The 12,116-nt window shown below is 43.7% G+C and overlaps 1 non-coding gene across 1 annotated transcript; it reads right to left on the bottom strand.

Moving 5' to 3' along the window:
• Positions 1–10,170: 10,170 nt before the first annotated feature.
• LOC120259642 lies at positions 10,171–10,277 on the bottom strand. Its single transcript, XR_005536199.1, has one exon. It is a non-coding gene; the product is annotated as a small nucleolar RNA R71 (small nucleolar RNA).
• Positions 10,278–12,116: the final 1,839 nt, after the last annotated feature.

Below are 12,116 nucleotides of genomic sequence, written 5' to 3' on the forward strand. Positions count from 1 at the left end.
CCTAGGCCTACTCGGATGACTTTACAATTGGCGGACCCGAGCGGTGATGACATCCGAGAAGGCATCATTGAAGAGCGATGCTTGTCAAGGTGGACAAGTACATTTTTCGATTGACTTTGTAGTGCTAGATGTCGATGAGGATGCGAGATGTACCCTTGATACTTGGGAGACCGTTCTTGTGGACTTCAAAGCATTGATTGATATGAATGGACGGGGAGCTCACATTGAGAGTTGGAGACGATAAGCTCACATACCGCCTTGCTGAAGCCATACAACATTCTCTCGATTTTGATGATACTCTATACATTTCTAGACACTCTTCGATGAAAATTGTTGATGAATATATGCAGGAAATGTTCAACCCGGATCCGTATGAAGGTTTGTTCGACCAAGAGAGAGCAATGAAGAAGTAATGATGCTAGGTTCGATTGGAGGAAACATCTACCCGGGGATCTTGAAGAAAGTGCTCGAGAAAATGAAGAGGGGCTCGGAAGACGCCACGAAAGCGGCTCCAAGGCTGTTGGAGGCGTAAAGGAGCCAAGGAAGTTGGGACGAACCATTTGCTAGGTGGTGCTAGAAGCCCGATTGTATACCCTCTACCCTCAAGAGACTTTGCTCACCATGCTTTCAAGCCATGGGTAAGAGGGCAACCTTCATTCATGAACCCCTGCGAGGGTAAGAAAGATACGTCAAGCTTAGTGACGTTAAACAAAGCGCTTTTGGGAGGCAACCCAAGTGTTTCTTGCTTTTTCTTACTTTTTAGTTTAGTTTGTTACATGAATAAAGCTGTTAAGTGTTGGTGTTTTTAATGTTTAGATGTTTGTGCTGCAATTTTATTGTGGGTTTTTCAAATTCATCGTGTGTTTTATGAAGAATTGGCGAAGGTTGGTCGTTTGAGTTTTATTTCATGTTTTTATCTGGTAAATTTTGGATACTAGGGCAGGCTTTGAGTGTGTAAACATGTTCAGAATATTTTGCGAGAACTGCGGGGTTTTTCTCTAAGTCATCCCGGAGAAAAGCACGGGCGTGTGGAATTTTTCGCGCCGTGGATGTCTCTTGTGAGCTCATCGGAGGAGAAGGCGCAGGCGTGCGGCTGCCTCGTAGATGACCATCTGCTGGCGCTGCGCGTGGGTAATTTTGTCACCGGGCACGTGAATTCCTGCAAGTTGGGCGGATTTTCCCGAGAGCACGCAGGGCGTGGTCTCGCCCACGTGGATGACCTTGTGAACCACACAGCAGGCGTGGGTAATTTCACGCGCCCGGTCGCGAGAAACTCTGCGGTTGCTACCTCCATCCCGAGAAAACACAGGGGCATGTGGGCTGCCCACGTGAGTTGGGCATGTGAATGTCCACGCGTGTGGAATTTCCGCGCAGGGCGTGTGGATGACTTGATATTATTCTCGGATGTCCAGGGAAGCCACAGGGGCGTGCGTCTGCCCCTCTGGATCCGGCGCACGGACGTGGATATTTTCCACACGCCCGTGTGAGATCATTCTAAGTCGGTGAGAGTTTTTTTCCGGGCGCGCCAGGCGTGCGTGCGCACTGTGGAGCTTTTGAAGTGAGGCACGCAGGGCGTGGGGGAATTTCAACACGCCTGTGTGGATGCACAGAACTCCAAAAGTCGCGAGTTCTGTTTAAAAGAGGATGGTTCCTCTTCCTCTTCATGACTCCTTTTCAATTGAAAACACTCTCACAGTACTCTCCGAGTCCATAGCACCAGTTTGGTGGGATTTTAGCGAAGTTTTCCGGCCGGCTCTTTATTTTCTTACTTCTCCTCGTCGGTAAATCCCTTTTCATCATCTTCTTCGTCAATTAATGATTTCTATCGATTAATCTAGTTAATAATGCTTCATTTCTTCAATTGGAACAATGATTTATGTTTAGGACGAAGTTAGAAGTATTATTAAGTTGTATTTTTGGATTGTTGATGCATGGACGTGCGGTTCTCACGCCCCGTGGATCCACATGGGCGTGTGGAAATTCCACACAACCGTGTGGATTTCTGCAATATTGTTTTCTCAACTTGTTTGACCAAATTTTTGTTTAAATTTTTGCGGATCATGGCACCTAGGTCAAAGAAAGCAGGCGATAAGAGGCCACGTGAGTCATCCTCCCGAGGCCCGAGGGCATGCGATTTGTGATTCCCGAACATCGAGGTCCGTTATGAGCGATTGCTTGAGACTCCGTTTAGGGAGCAGACTCGATTTACGGGCGCTACTATCTCTGCGGGATCTCGGCAAGGTGATGAGTTCGCCGATGAGATCGAGGATCTAGTTTCAGAAGGCGGTTGGCGGCAGTTGCTGACTATTAAAGAGCCAGCCATCTGAGAGTTTACATTGGAGGTACTCTCCTCGTTCGAGTTTGATTGAGCGTATGTGAGCTTCGACAATTTGGGCACCATTCAGTTTAGAGTATTTGGACGCCACCATAGCCTATATGAGGAGGCATTCACAGATATAGAGGAGTATACATAGTTGCCCTCACGATTATCACGGAACCTTGACCTGCGAGAGAGCTTCTTGAGTGCTATGTGGTCAAAGGTTGGTCTGGCTGAGGGGTATCAAGGCCACGTGCCTTTCTCGACCTACGCATACGAGATATTTTGCGCCATCATGAGTAGGTCGGGTGAATGGTCCCGCAGTGGCGATCTTGGTGTCTTGAGCCGTCGGGAGGCTGCTTTGTACTTGTACTTGATGGTAGGCGTGCTGCCGATCCACTTAGGGCACATCCTGGCTGATTACATCAGACATCAGAGACAGTATGCTATACTGGGAGCGATCTTCTTGGGCCCTTACATTATGAGATTAGTGTTGGGCATGGGTCTCTTGGATTGGATTCGCGGTGCCGAGAAGACGAGTGTAACCGCTCCCATGGGTCTAGAGAAGATGCGGTTGATGGGCATGGTCCGTAGGGTTTAGACAGGGGTTTTTGCTTTAGTCCTACTAGCCCTAGAGATAGCTGAGGATGAAGGTGATGAAGCCGGAGCATCTCAGCCCGCCTTCGAGCCTCAGCCAGCATCGATGGAGACCGAGGCATCTACAGCGGCCGAGGAACCACCCCCAGTGCGTATGTTTTCACCATCTCGAGCCAATGATCGCTTTGAGAGGCTCGAGAATGCTATAGGAGTTGTCCGAGCCGAGGTTGCCAAGATTAGGGCTATGCAGGCCACTCAGTACATAGAGTTCATGGCACATTTCGCCATATTACAGCAGATCCTAGAGCGAGACATTGCCTCATCATTTGTCCTGTAGCCGAGGACCCTTCAGGCCCCGTCAGTTCCTCCATCACCTCCATCCTCGACCCCAACACCGGAGGACCCACTATATTTCCCTTCAGCAGCCGCAGTAGCAGCGAAGCCCAAGAGCGACTCTGACACTTGACCTTTCTTTTACTTTCGTGCATTTTACTTTATTCTATTTTCTTGTTTTTAGACTTGTTCACTCAGAAAGGATTTTTCCTTCTGAGTTTATGTTATGTTGCATTTATCGAGTTGTATTCATTGCTTCATCTTTTATATACACTCGAGTTATTTTGTTTTTCTTGAGCTTTATTGAACCCCCTCGTGTATGCGTGCAGATGGTCTTGTCATCTTGGGAATTGAGACTTAGCCATGGGCACGGCCAAGGTGCTTCCGCACTTGGCCGTGTGAGCTTCACAACCCGTTGGAACACTACTCCCAATGAATTAGCTTCATCAAACGCAACACTAGGAGTCAGGGGAGTATTGTTTTGATTGCTTCTCCCACATCTATTTTTGAATGGTATATTTTGAATGAGCTTGCATGTGTACATTGAGGACAATGTACAACTTAAGTGTGTGTGTGTGGGGGTTTCATAATGCGTACATCTTTTCTATTGTTTTTGATTGATATATGCTCACATAGCCAATGGCGGTTAACCTTAGTTGCAATGATTGTATTCTTAAGTCTAAGAGAATTGTTAACATTGAATGTTTTCATGCTCTAGTTCTTGCTTGAATGCTTAGGAATTTTTACCCGATTTACACTTAATGCACTACTCACTCTCTGAACTCTATTGGAAACTCATGTTCGATGTTAAAGGGACTAGTTAGGTTTACTTCTTTTTGCTAAATTCAATAATTAATGAAAAAGAAGGAACAAAAATAGTTTTTATTGTATATTTGTATTTGTTGGGTGGAAAGAGCTACCACCTATGAAGTATGAAGCTACTCTCACAAGTCGGATACTAGTTATGCCCTAATGAGAGAAAGAGGTATCTCATAGGATGAGTGAAAGCTACCACTCGGGTAGAAAGATCTACCACCTCGAAAGTGTGAAAGCCACCTTAGCGGCCGCTTTGGAAAGGGCTACCTTAGAGGATGTGTGAAGCTACTACCATCTTTTAAAATTTTTGTCACTTTTGTAGATAAATAAGTCCTTTGTACTTAGAACTTTGAGGAGTATATTTTGGGTTGTTTTGAGTGAGTTCACACACATACACGAAATTTGGGTTTGTTGTCTTTTTTTTTTATTCAAGTTTTTAGCTAGAGCATTGATTTTTCGTGTTTAGTGTTGAAATTTTCCTTACTCGTAGAATACTTTCTTTGTATGCCTGGGTGAACCTAAGGCCAAGCACTTTCAATATTTTCTTCATTGATGCACAGAATGTTTTAATGTTTGCTTGTGGACAAGCAAAAGCTTAAGTGTGGGGGAGTTTGATAAGTGCTTGTGCGATATGAATGCGAAGTGTTCATTCCTTATGTTGAGCATTACTTTTTCTCGAGGGTTTTTACACTAATATGTGTTTTTTATGTTACTTTTTATGCGGGTAGGGTTGTGAGGCTGAGTATGAAGGAAATAGGCTAATGTGGATCATAATGCACCAATTTTTGGAGGAAATCTTGCTAAAGGGTCAAACTCGAAGACATAGGTCGGTGTGAGATGCTAGAGTGTGTGCCAACCTCCTCGCATTCGAGTGAGCACATCCATTTGGAGGGGCACAAAAGGCGAGTCACACTCGAGCATTTCGACTTATGCAAATAAGAACAAGAGCTCCACCAACATGTATATCATTGAAGAAGCAAGTGATTCACGACATAAACGTGTGCCCGTTTGCGTTACCCCGATGAAAATATGGAATTGGGAAGTTATTGGTCGAAGGCGTAGAAGAACAATGCGGCATGTCTTGTAGCGACACATTCACGCTGCAGAAATCGGAGAAGCAGAGAATCCACAGGCGTGTGGAAATTATCCACGGGCGTGTGGAAATTCCGCACGGGCGCGTGTACCGTCCATGCCCGTGGAGTCGCCTGATTCCAGCCTTATTTAAAGCCGATTCAGCCCCGATTTTGGTATTCTTTTCTCCATCTTTTCCCCAACTTGAGAGAGGGCTTCGGCTAGGGTTTTGAGGGATATTGGCTACATTTTTGGAGAGGTCCTACGGCTCCGACATCACGCGTCGTTTGGAAGAAGGTTATTGGGAGAGCTTTCGTCGGCACCGATCCGGCGAGGTGTATCCTAGGCCGGACAAAGGATCCCTTGCGACGAGTAGAGGACTCTCCACAAGACCATCGACACGACCATCGAGGGTGTTTCTTTATGGATTCATTGCTTTTACATTCGATTTCTTTGATTGTACTTAGCTCCATGGAGAGCTAAACCCCTAGTGGGTACTTGGGTGATTGTGAACCCTAGGATGTATTCGTTTCATTGAACTTCTTTATTATGCTTTCAATAAATTGATGTTTATTGTAAGTTCCAACCTTGAATGCTTGATTGTATGAACATTTCCCCTAGAGTGACACTAGGGTTGAGAGTTCTTGTTGGTAACCTTGTGAGTGAGTGACACACCACGAGCGTTAGACAAAGCTAGGTTGGAGAGGGTTGAGAGGGTGAGTCGAAAGGTACAGGAGCGTCCCCTTTTCCCTTTGACGTGATAGATTCTACCTCCGTTCCTCGAGTTCTTTGCGGCCATAATAGAGTGAATGGTTTAAGGGATGAATCTTCGCTGGGGCTTAGTTGCGCGTGCAACGGAGTGAAGCGTTGAGGGGATCTTAGTATCTAGGGCTTAATTGTGGTTAGGGACCTTCCGCCTAGACCAAAGGGTTAGGTCTATAATTACGAAGAGATTTATCACCTGGAATCCCTAGAGCTCATTGCAACTTTATTCGAGTGCGAGGTTGAGAGGTTATTTAATCTCTACTCCGGGACATGAATAGAGTTAGGCATAGTTGACCTTAGATTTGGGACTATGTATGTAAGGATTTCCATGACTCACCATTGCATTGATTAGGAAGCATAATAGAGAGTTATTGCACTTGAAGCGATTATCCTAGGTGCAGCATTATCCGAGTACCCCATCTTTATCTATTGCCTTACCTCCTCCTTACTTTGGCTCTCTTACTTGTTGCTTTTAATTGTTGAGAATTGAATCATTGTCACACTTATCATTGTTGATATTCCACATAGCTAAGAATCGAATTAAGTCTCTTTACTCCCTACTCACCCGGGATTATTACTTCGACAAACCCGTGCACTTGCGGGATATACGCAAGGGGACCTTGTCAAATATATTGTAGCAGTTACTGTTCAAAGCCAGGAAAAAATTAGGTTTCTAGAGAATCCACAGGGGCGTGTGGAAATTCCCCACGTCCCATGTGGAAATTCCACAAGCCCATGAGGAGAATCCATAGGGGCGTGTGGATGCCCGATTTCAGCCCTATTTAAGCCACGATTCAGCCCAATTTTGAGGAGAATCTTCCACCTTCTCTCCAACTTTTCTCCATTTTTCGGAGGTTTTTGGCAAGTCTTTGGAGTGGTCCTACGGATTTGACACCGATGCGGCGAGGTGTGCCCTAGGACAGACAAGGGGACCTTTGGAGAAGAAGAGGCTACTCCACAAGACCATCGACGCGAATACCGAGGGTGTTTTCCTATGGATTACTTATTTTTACTTTTGATTTCATTATTGATTGTATCTTGCTCCGTGGAGAGCTAAACCCCCTAGTGGGTACTTCGATTTTGTAAACCCTAGGATGTTATTGTTTCATTGACCTTTTATTATGCTTTCCTTAATTGATGTTTTTAATTGAATTCCAATCTTGAATGCTTGTTGAATGATTTCTCCTTAAGAGTGACACTAGGGTTGAGAGTCCATCTTGGTAGCCTTTTTGGATGAGTTACACACCATGAGGGTTAGACAATGCTAGATTAGAGAGGGTTAAGAGAGTGAGTCGAGAGGTAGGGATCGTCCCCTTTCCCCACTGATGTGATTTATCCTACCTCCATTTCCTAGAGTTCTTTGTGGTCATAATAGAGTAAAGTGCTAAAGGATGAACTCCGCTTGGGTTTAGTTACGCGAGCGACAGAGTGAAGTGTTGAAGTGGAATTTAGTATATGGGGCTTAATTGTGACTAGGGGTCTATCTCTTGGACCAAAGGGTTATATCTACACAAGAAGAAAGACCCCGGAAGCTTTGTGATTCCGTGCAATATTGGCAATTTCGATGAAGAGATGGCATTGGCAGATTCGGGGGATAGTATCAATGTCATGAAATACTCATTCTTTTAGAAGCTAGGCTTGGGAGAGCCTAGGTCCACTCGGATGACATTGCAATTGGTGGACCGAACAGTGAGACATCTGAGGGGCATCATTGAAAACATACTTGTCAAGGTGGACAAGTACATATTTCCTGTAGACTTTGTAGTGTTGGATGAAGATAAGGATGCATATATTCCTTTAATACTTAGGAGGCCATTCTTGTGCACTTCCAAGGCAGTTGTCGACATGGACGGTGGGGAGTTGACACTGAGGGTTGGAGATGACAAGCTCACATATTGCCTCACCGAAGCCATACGACATTCTCTCGACTTTGATGGTACTCTTTATTTTCTTGACACTACCAATGAACTAATCGATGAATATGTGCAGGAAATGTTGAATTCGGACCCGTACGCGCGGTTGCTAGACCAAGAAATGGAGAACGAAGGGGTGATGATGCTTGGTTTAGAGGAGAAGGTACCATCTATGATAAGTGTCTAAATGTATGTATTTTAATATATGTATTTCTTATTGTTAGCATGCACTTTTATAAAGATTGATGCCTGTTTTATGCTTAATCGCATATTATTTGCTTCACAGGGCATGAAAACGCCATGGAAAACACGGAGATATGATTTAGGCAAAAAAAGAGAAAAAAACTAGGTCATGGTACTGCAGCGTATTTAATGTAGCAGATTAATGTAGCCGGAGTGTTGTAGCAGTGGTAATGTAGCAAGGCACTGTAGCAACCACTGTAGTACCTGGATGATTTTCATGGCAGGAATTGATCCAAGCCATACGCCTCAATGTTGTTCGGGATTGACCCCGTGATGAACATTGTAGCAAGAGAAGATGTGGTTTTGCTTGATTCATACTGCCTCAATGAGGCCATCATAGAACTCCTCATTGACCTAGTATGGATAGCTTTTGGGGAGTTTGGAGTCTCATTTTTTAGCCTCATACAGCCTCCACTTGGAGGGTATGCTTGGGGGTATAAGAGAGCATTTGGATGGTTTTCTTATGGACTTTTGTGGGAAGCCAACACCTAGGAGGAAGAAGGAGGAGAACGAAAGACATCTTTAGAGAGCTTTGCTTGAGGCTTGGAGGTGATCACGGGCTTAAACTTCAATGGGCATAGCTTCATCATAAAGGGAGGAGGAGCATTCGGCATTCATTGGGCTAGAGGAAGCATCATTCGGCAGGCATTGCTCTTCTTCATCATCGTTCGGACTAGGGAGTGCCACTTATGCATTTGTTTCTTTTTTTTATTGAGTTTGTTATACTTGTTTGTATGATGGAACACTAGTCCCCGAAGGCCACCGGATGTAGGTGAACTTTGGGGGGTTCATCATGTATTTTGGATGCTATACTTTTATTTGAAATGCATTGGGTTGATTTATGTCTTGGCTCATTGTTCATCATGTCTAGAACTATAAAACAGAGAGATCCTTAATTCTTTGTTGAGTTGTACATGTAGATGTGACCTACTCTCATGTACTAGATCATTAATGAGCTAGAAGGGGTATTCTTGGATCGACATGCCGAGAAATTGGATGTCGGTAGCCCCTCCGAATCTTAAGGATAGACTTAGGGTAAGTGTGTCCTTATTGCTGGATTTCCCTACACCTAATGCGATGGTAGGAATGTGATTAGGGAGAGATCTCTATTGACATTCATATGGGATTAGCTTTCAATCACCGAGAAATTGGGATTGGACTAATCTTGAGATCCTTCGATATAAATCACCCCTGCATTGGTTTTACTATGCATCCATTTATCATGATGACCACTCAAGGGGATCCTCATCCCTAGGCCTCTGTATCTCATTGTTGCTCTTGTGATCTCCTGTGTTGACTGTACTGTTTATTCTTGCAAGTTGTTTATATTATTGCACTTGTTAGAGTAGTAAAAGATGCTTAAATTGTAAGGTTAGATAATAGGTGATGGAAGAGTAATAGGAGCTCCTTAGCCCTATGGAATATGACCCCTGTGTCACTCATAGTGTATTACTTGCCGATCCCATACACTTGAGGGCGAGCAATCAAGTTTTTGGCGCCGTTGCCTGGAACATTAAGGAGTTCTAGGAAACTTCTAGCTTATTTCTCTAACCATTTTTTTCTTTTTATTTTTCTTTTTTTCTTTTCATTTATCTTTTTTTTTTATCTTAACTTGTTGTATCTTTCTTAACTTTGCAAGGTATAGTGCATGACACGAGCGAATCCATCAAACCCAGTCGCACCGAACCGTGAAATTGAAAGGACCTTGCATCGAAGATTAAGAGAAGTGGATGAAGGTTGAAGTGAATGAAATATTGAAATTGAGGACAGAGAATCTATAATCACAGCTGAGGAAAGATGAACCTTATCCGAATATGAAAGGCCATAGTTCACAGGTGAAGAATTCAGTGTTCAAGCACCATCCATCGCCACAAACAATTTTGAAATCAAGCCCAGTACCATCGGCATGATCATCTTTCCCATTTTCTCCAAATCTGTTCTACTTTCAAGATAAACGGGGTGACAGACGACGCGATCCAGCTGTGACTATTCCCATTCAATTTGAGAGATGGAGCATGTGGGTGGCTCTCATCCTTACCACTGGGATCGATCAAAACATGGAAAGATATGGTTGAAATTTTTTTTGGAAGATACTTTCCTCCTAGCAAAGCGGCGAAGCTAAGGCACGTAATTTTAGCGTTTAAGCAAGGACAGTCGGAAACATTATTTGAAGCATATAAGAGATTCAAAGATATTCTTTGAAGATGCCCCCATCATGGCTTTGCTTCTTGGATGCGGTTTCAGATCATCTACAACGGGTTGAACTATGCAACTCATCAATTAATTAATGCCGCAGCGGGTGGATCTCTTAGCAACAAGTACCCCGACGAAGCCGAGCAACTCCTTGAATCAATAGCAAGCAATGAGTCTCATTGGGCCTCAAAAGATGCACCACGAAAAGGGGCCGGAATTTATGAAGTTAGTACCAATGATGCCCTTGCGGCGTTGATGTGTTGTCTCAGAAGCTAGACATGCTCATGGGTAGTAGCTCGAAGTCAGAGTCAGTGATGAGTTGTAGCACTTGTGGTGGAGGGCATGGAGTCGCCCAATATCCTATTGCTAGCTCCTCTGTGGCCCCAATTTAGAATGTTGATTATATTAGGGGACAAAGGCCACAAGGAAACCCTTACAGCCCAACTTATAATCCGGGGTGGAAATACCACCTAAACGTTTTCATGGAATCAGGGGCAACAACAAAAAGCTGCACCACCTCCACAAGGTTCCCTAAATGCAAAAACCAATATTGGGGAAGAGATTCACTACTCAAGACAAGCTCGCCAAGTTCATGATTAACAATGAGTCAAGGTTTAATAACATAACCAGTAGTATGGATACTCAGTTCAGTAAGGTGAATGCTCAGCTTGTTCAACATGCCTGATAGTTCAATGAGATAGGCTCCATTTTACAGAATCTTCAAGCTTTTATACAGTCCCTTCAGGCAGTATTCCTATCAACACTGAGGAGAACCCAAGAGAGCACTTGAAGGCCATTTCCTATAGAAGAGGGAGACATGTTGAGACAAGGATCGAAGTTGACCCAAATGTCAAGGAAACTGGGGTAGCCAAAGCAGAAGACCCCAACATAGGTGAGAAAGTTACTGAGAAAGGCAAGCAAGGTAAAAACAAGGAAATTCCACCAAGGGGTTCATCAAAGCCATTTGAATACAAACCTCCAATTCCTTATTCGGCCAGATTAAAGCAAGATAAGGAGGATGCTCAATTCAAAAAATTTATCAATATCTTCAAGCAACTCCACATAAACATCCCGATAGTGGAAGCTTTAAGTCAATTGCCCAAGTATGCCAAGTTTTTAAAAGAACTACTTACAAAAAAGAGCAAACTTGAAGAAAAGAGCATAGTTGCACTCATGTGGAATTGTTCAGCCATTTTGGAGAAGAAGCTCCCATAAAAATTGAAAGACCCGGGAAGCATCATAATTCCATGCGTACTTGAGGGTGGAGTTCATGAAAATGCCTTAGCAGACTCAGGTGCGATCATCAATGTTATGCCCTATACCATGTATTTGAAGCTTGGTCTAGATGAACTTAGACTTATGAGAATGATTTTACAATTGGCGGATCGATCAACAAGGAAGCCTCGTGGGATTGCGGAGGATGTGATTGTTCAGGTGGACAAATTTGTGTTCCCGATGGATTTTGTCATCATGGATATTGATGAAGACGTGGAGACACCATTGATTCTTGGTGGATTTTGCCATCATGGATATTGGTTGGCCCTAATTGATCTTGAAGGAGGAAAATTAACATTAAGGGTTGAAGAGGAAGAAGAGTATACACTCTATCAGCGGCCATGAAACAGTCATTGGACCATGATGACATGCTTTGTTTTATTGATGAAAGTGAACTTTTAATTTCTGATTGTGTGTAGGAGGTGCTATCATTGAACTCATTGGATGAGTACTTGGGAGAGCTAGGAAATGAAGATCAAGAAAACCTTCACCCTCCACTTCCAAGTTCTAATTTGAAGAAGCCAAAGGAGAAGGTTATCTGTACCAATGCTAAAGAAAAAAAGAAAAAAGATTCAATGTTGAAAAATATTTGG

Source organism: Dioscorea cayenensis, chromosome 4 (genome assembly GCF_009730915.1).
Source record: "Dioscorea cayenensis subsp. rotundata cultivar TDr96_F1 chromosome 4, TDr96_F1_v2_PseudoChromosome.rev07_lg8_w22 25.fasta, whole genome shotgun sequence".
NCBI classification, from domain to species: domain Eukaryota; kingdom Viridiplantae; phylum Streptophyta; class Magnoliopsida; order Dioscoreales; family Dioscoreaceae; genus Dioscorea; species Dioscorea cayenensis.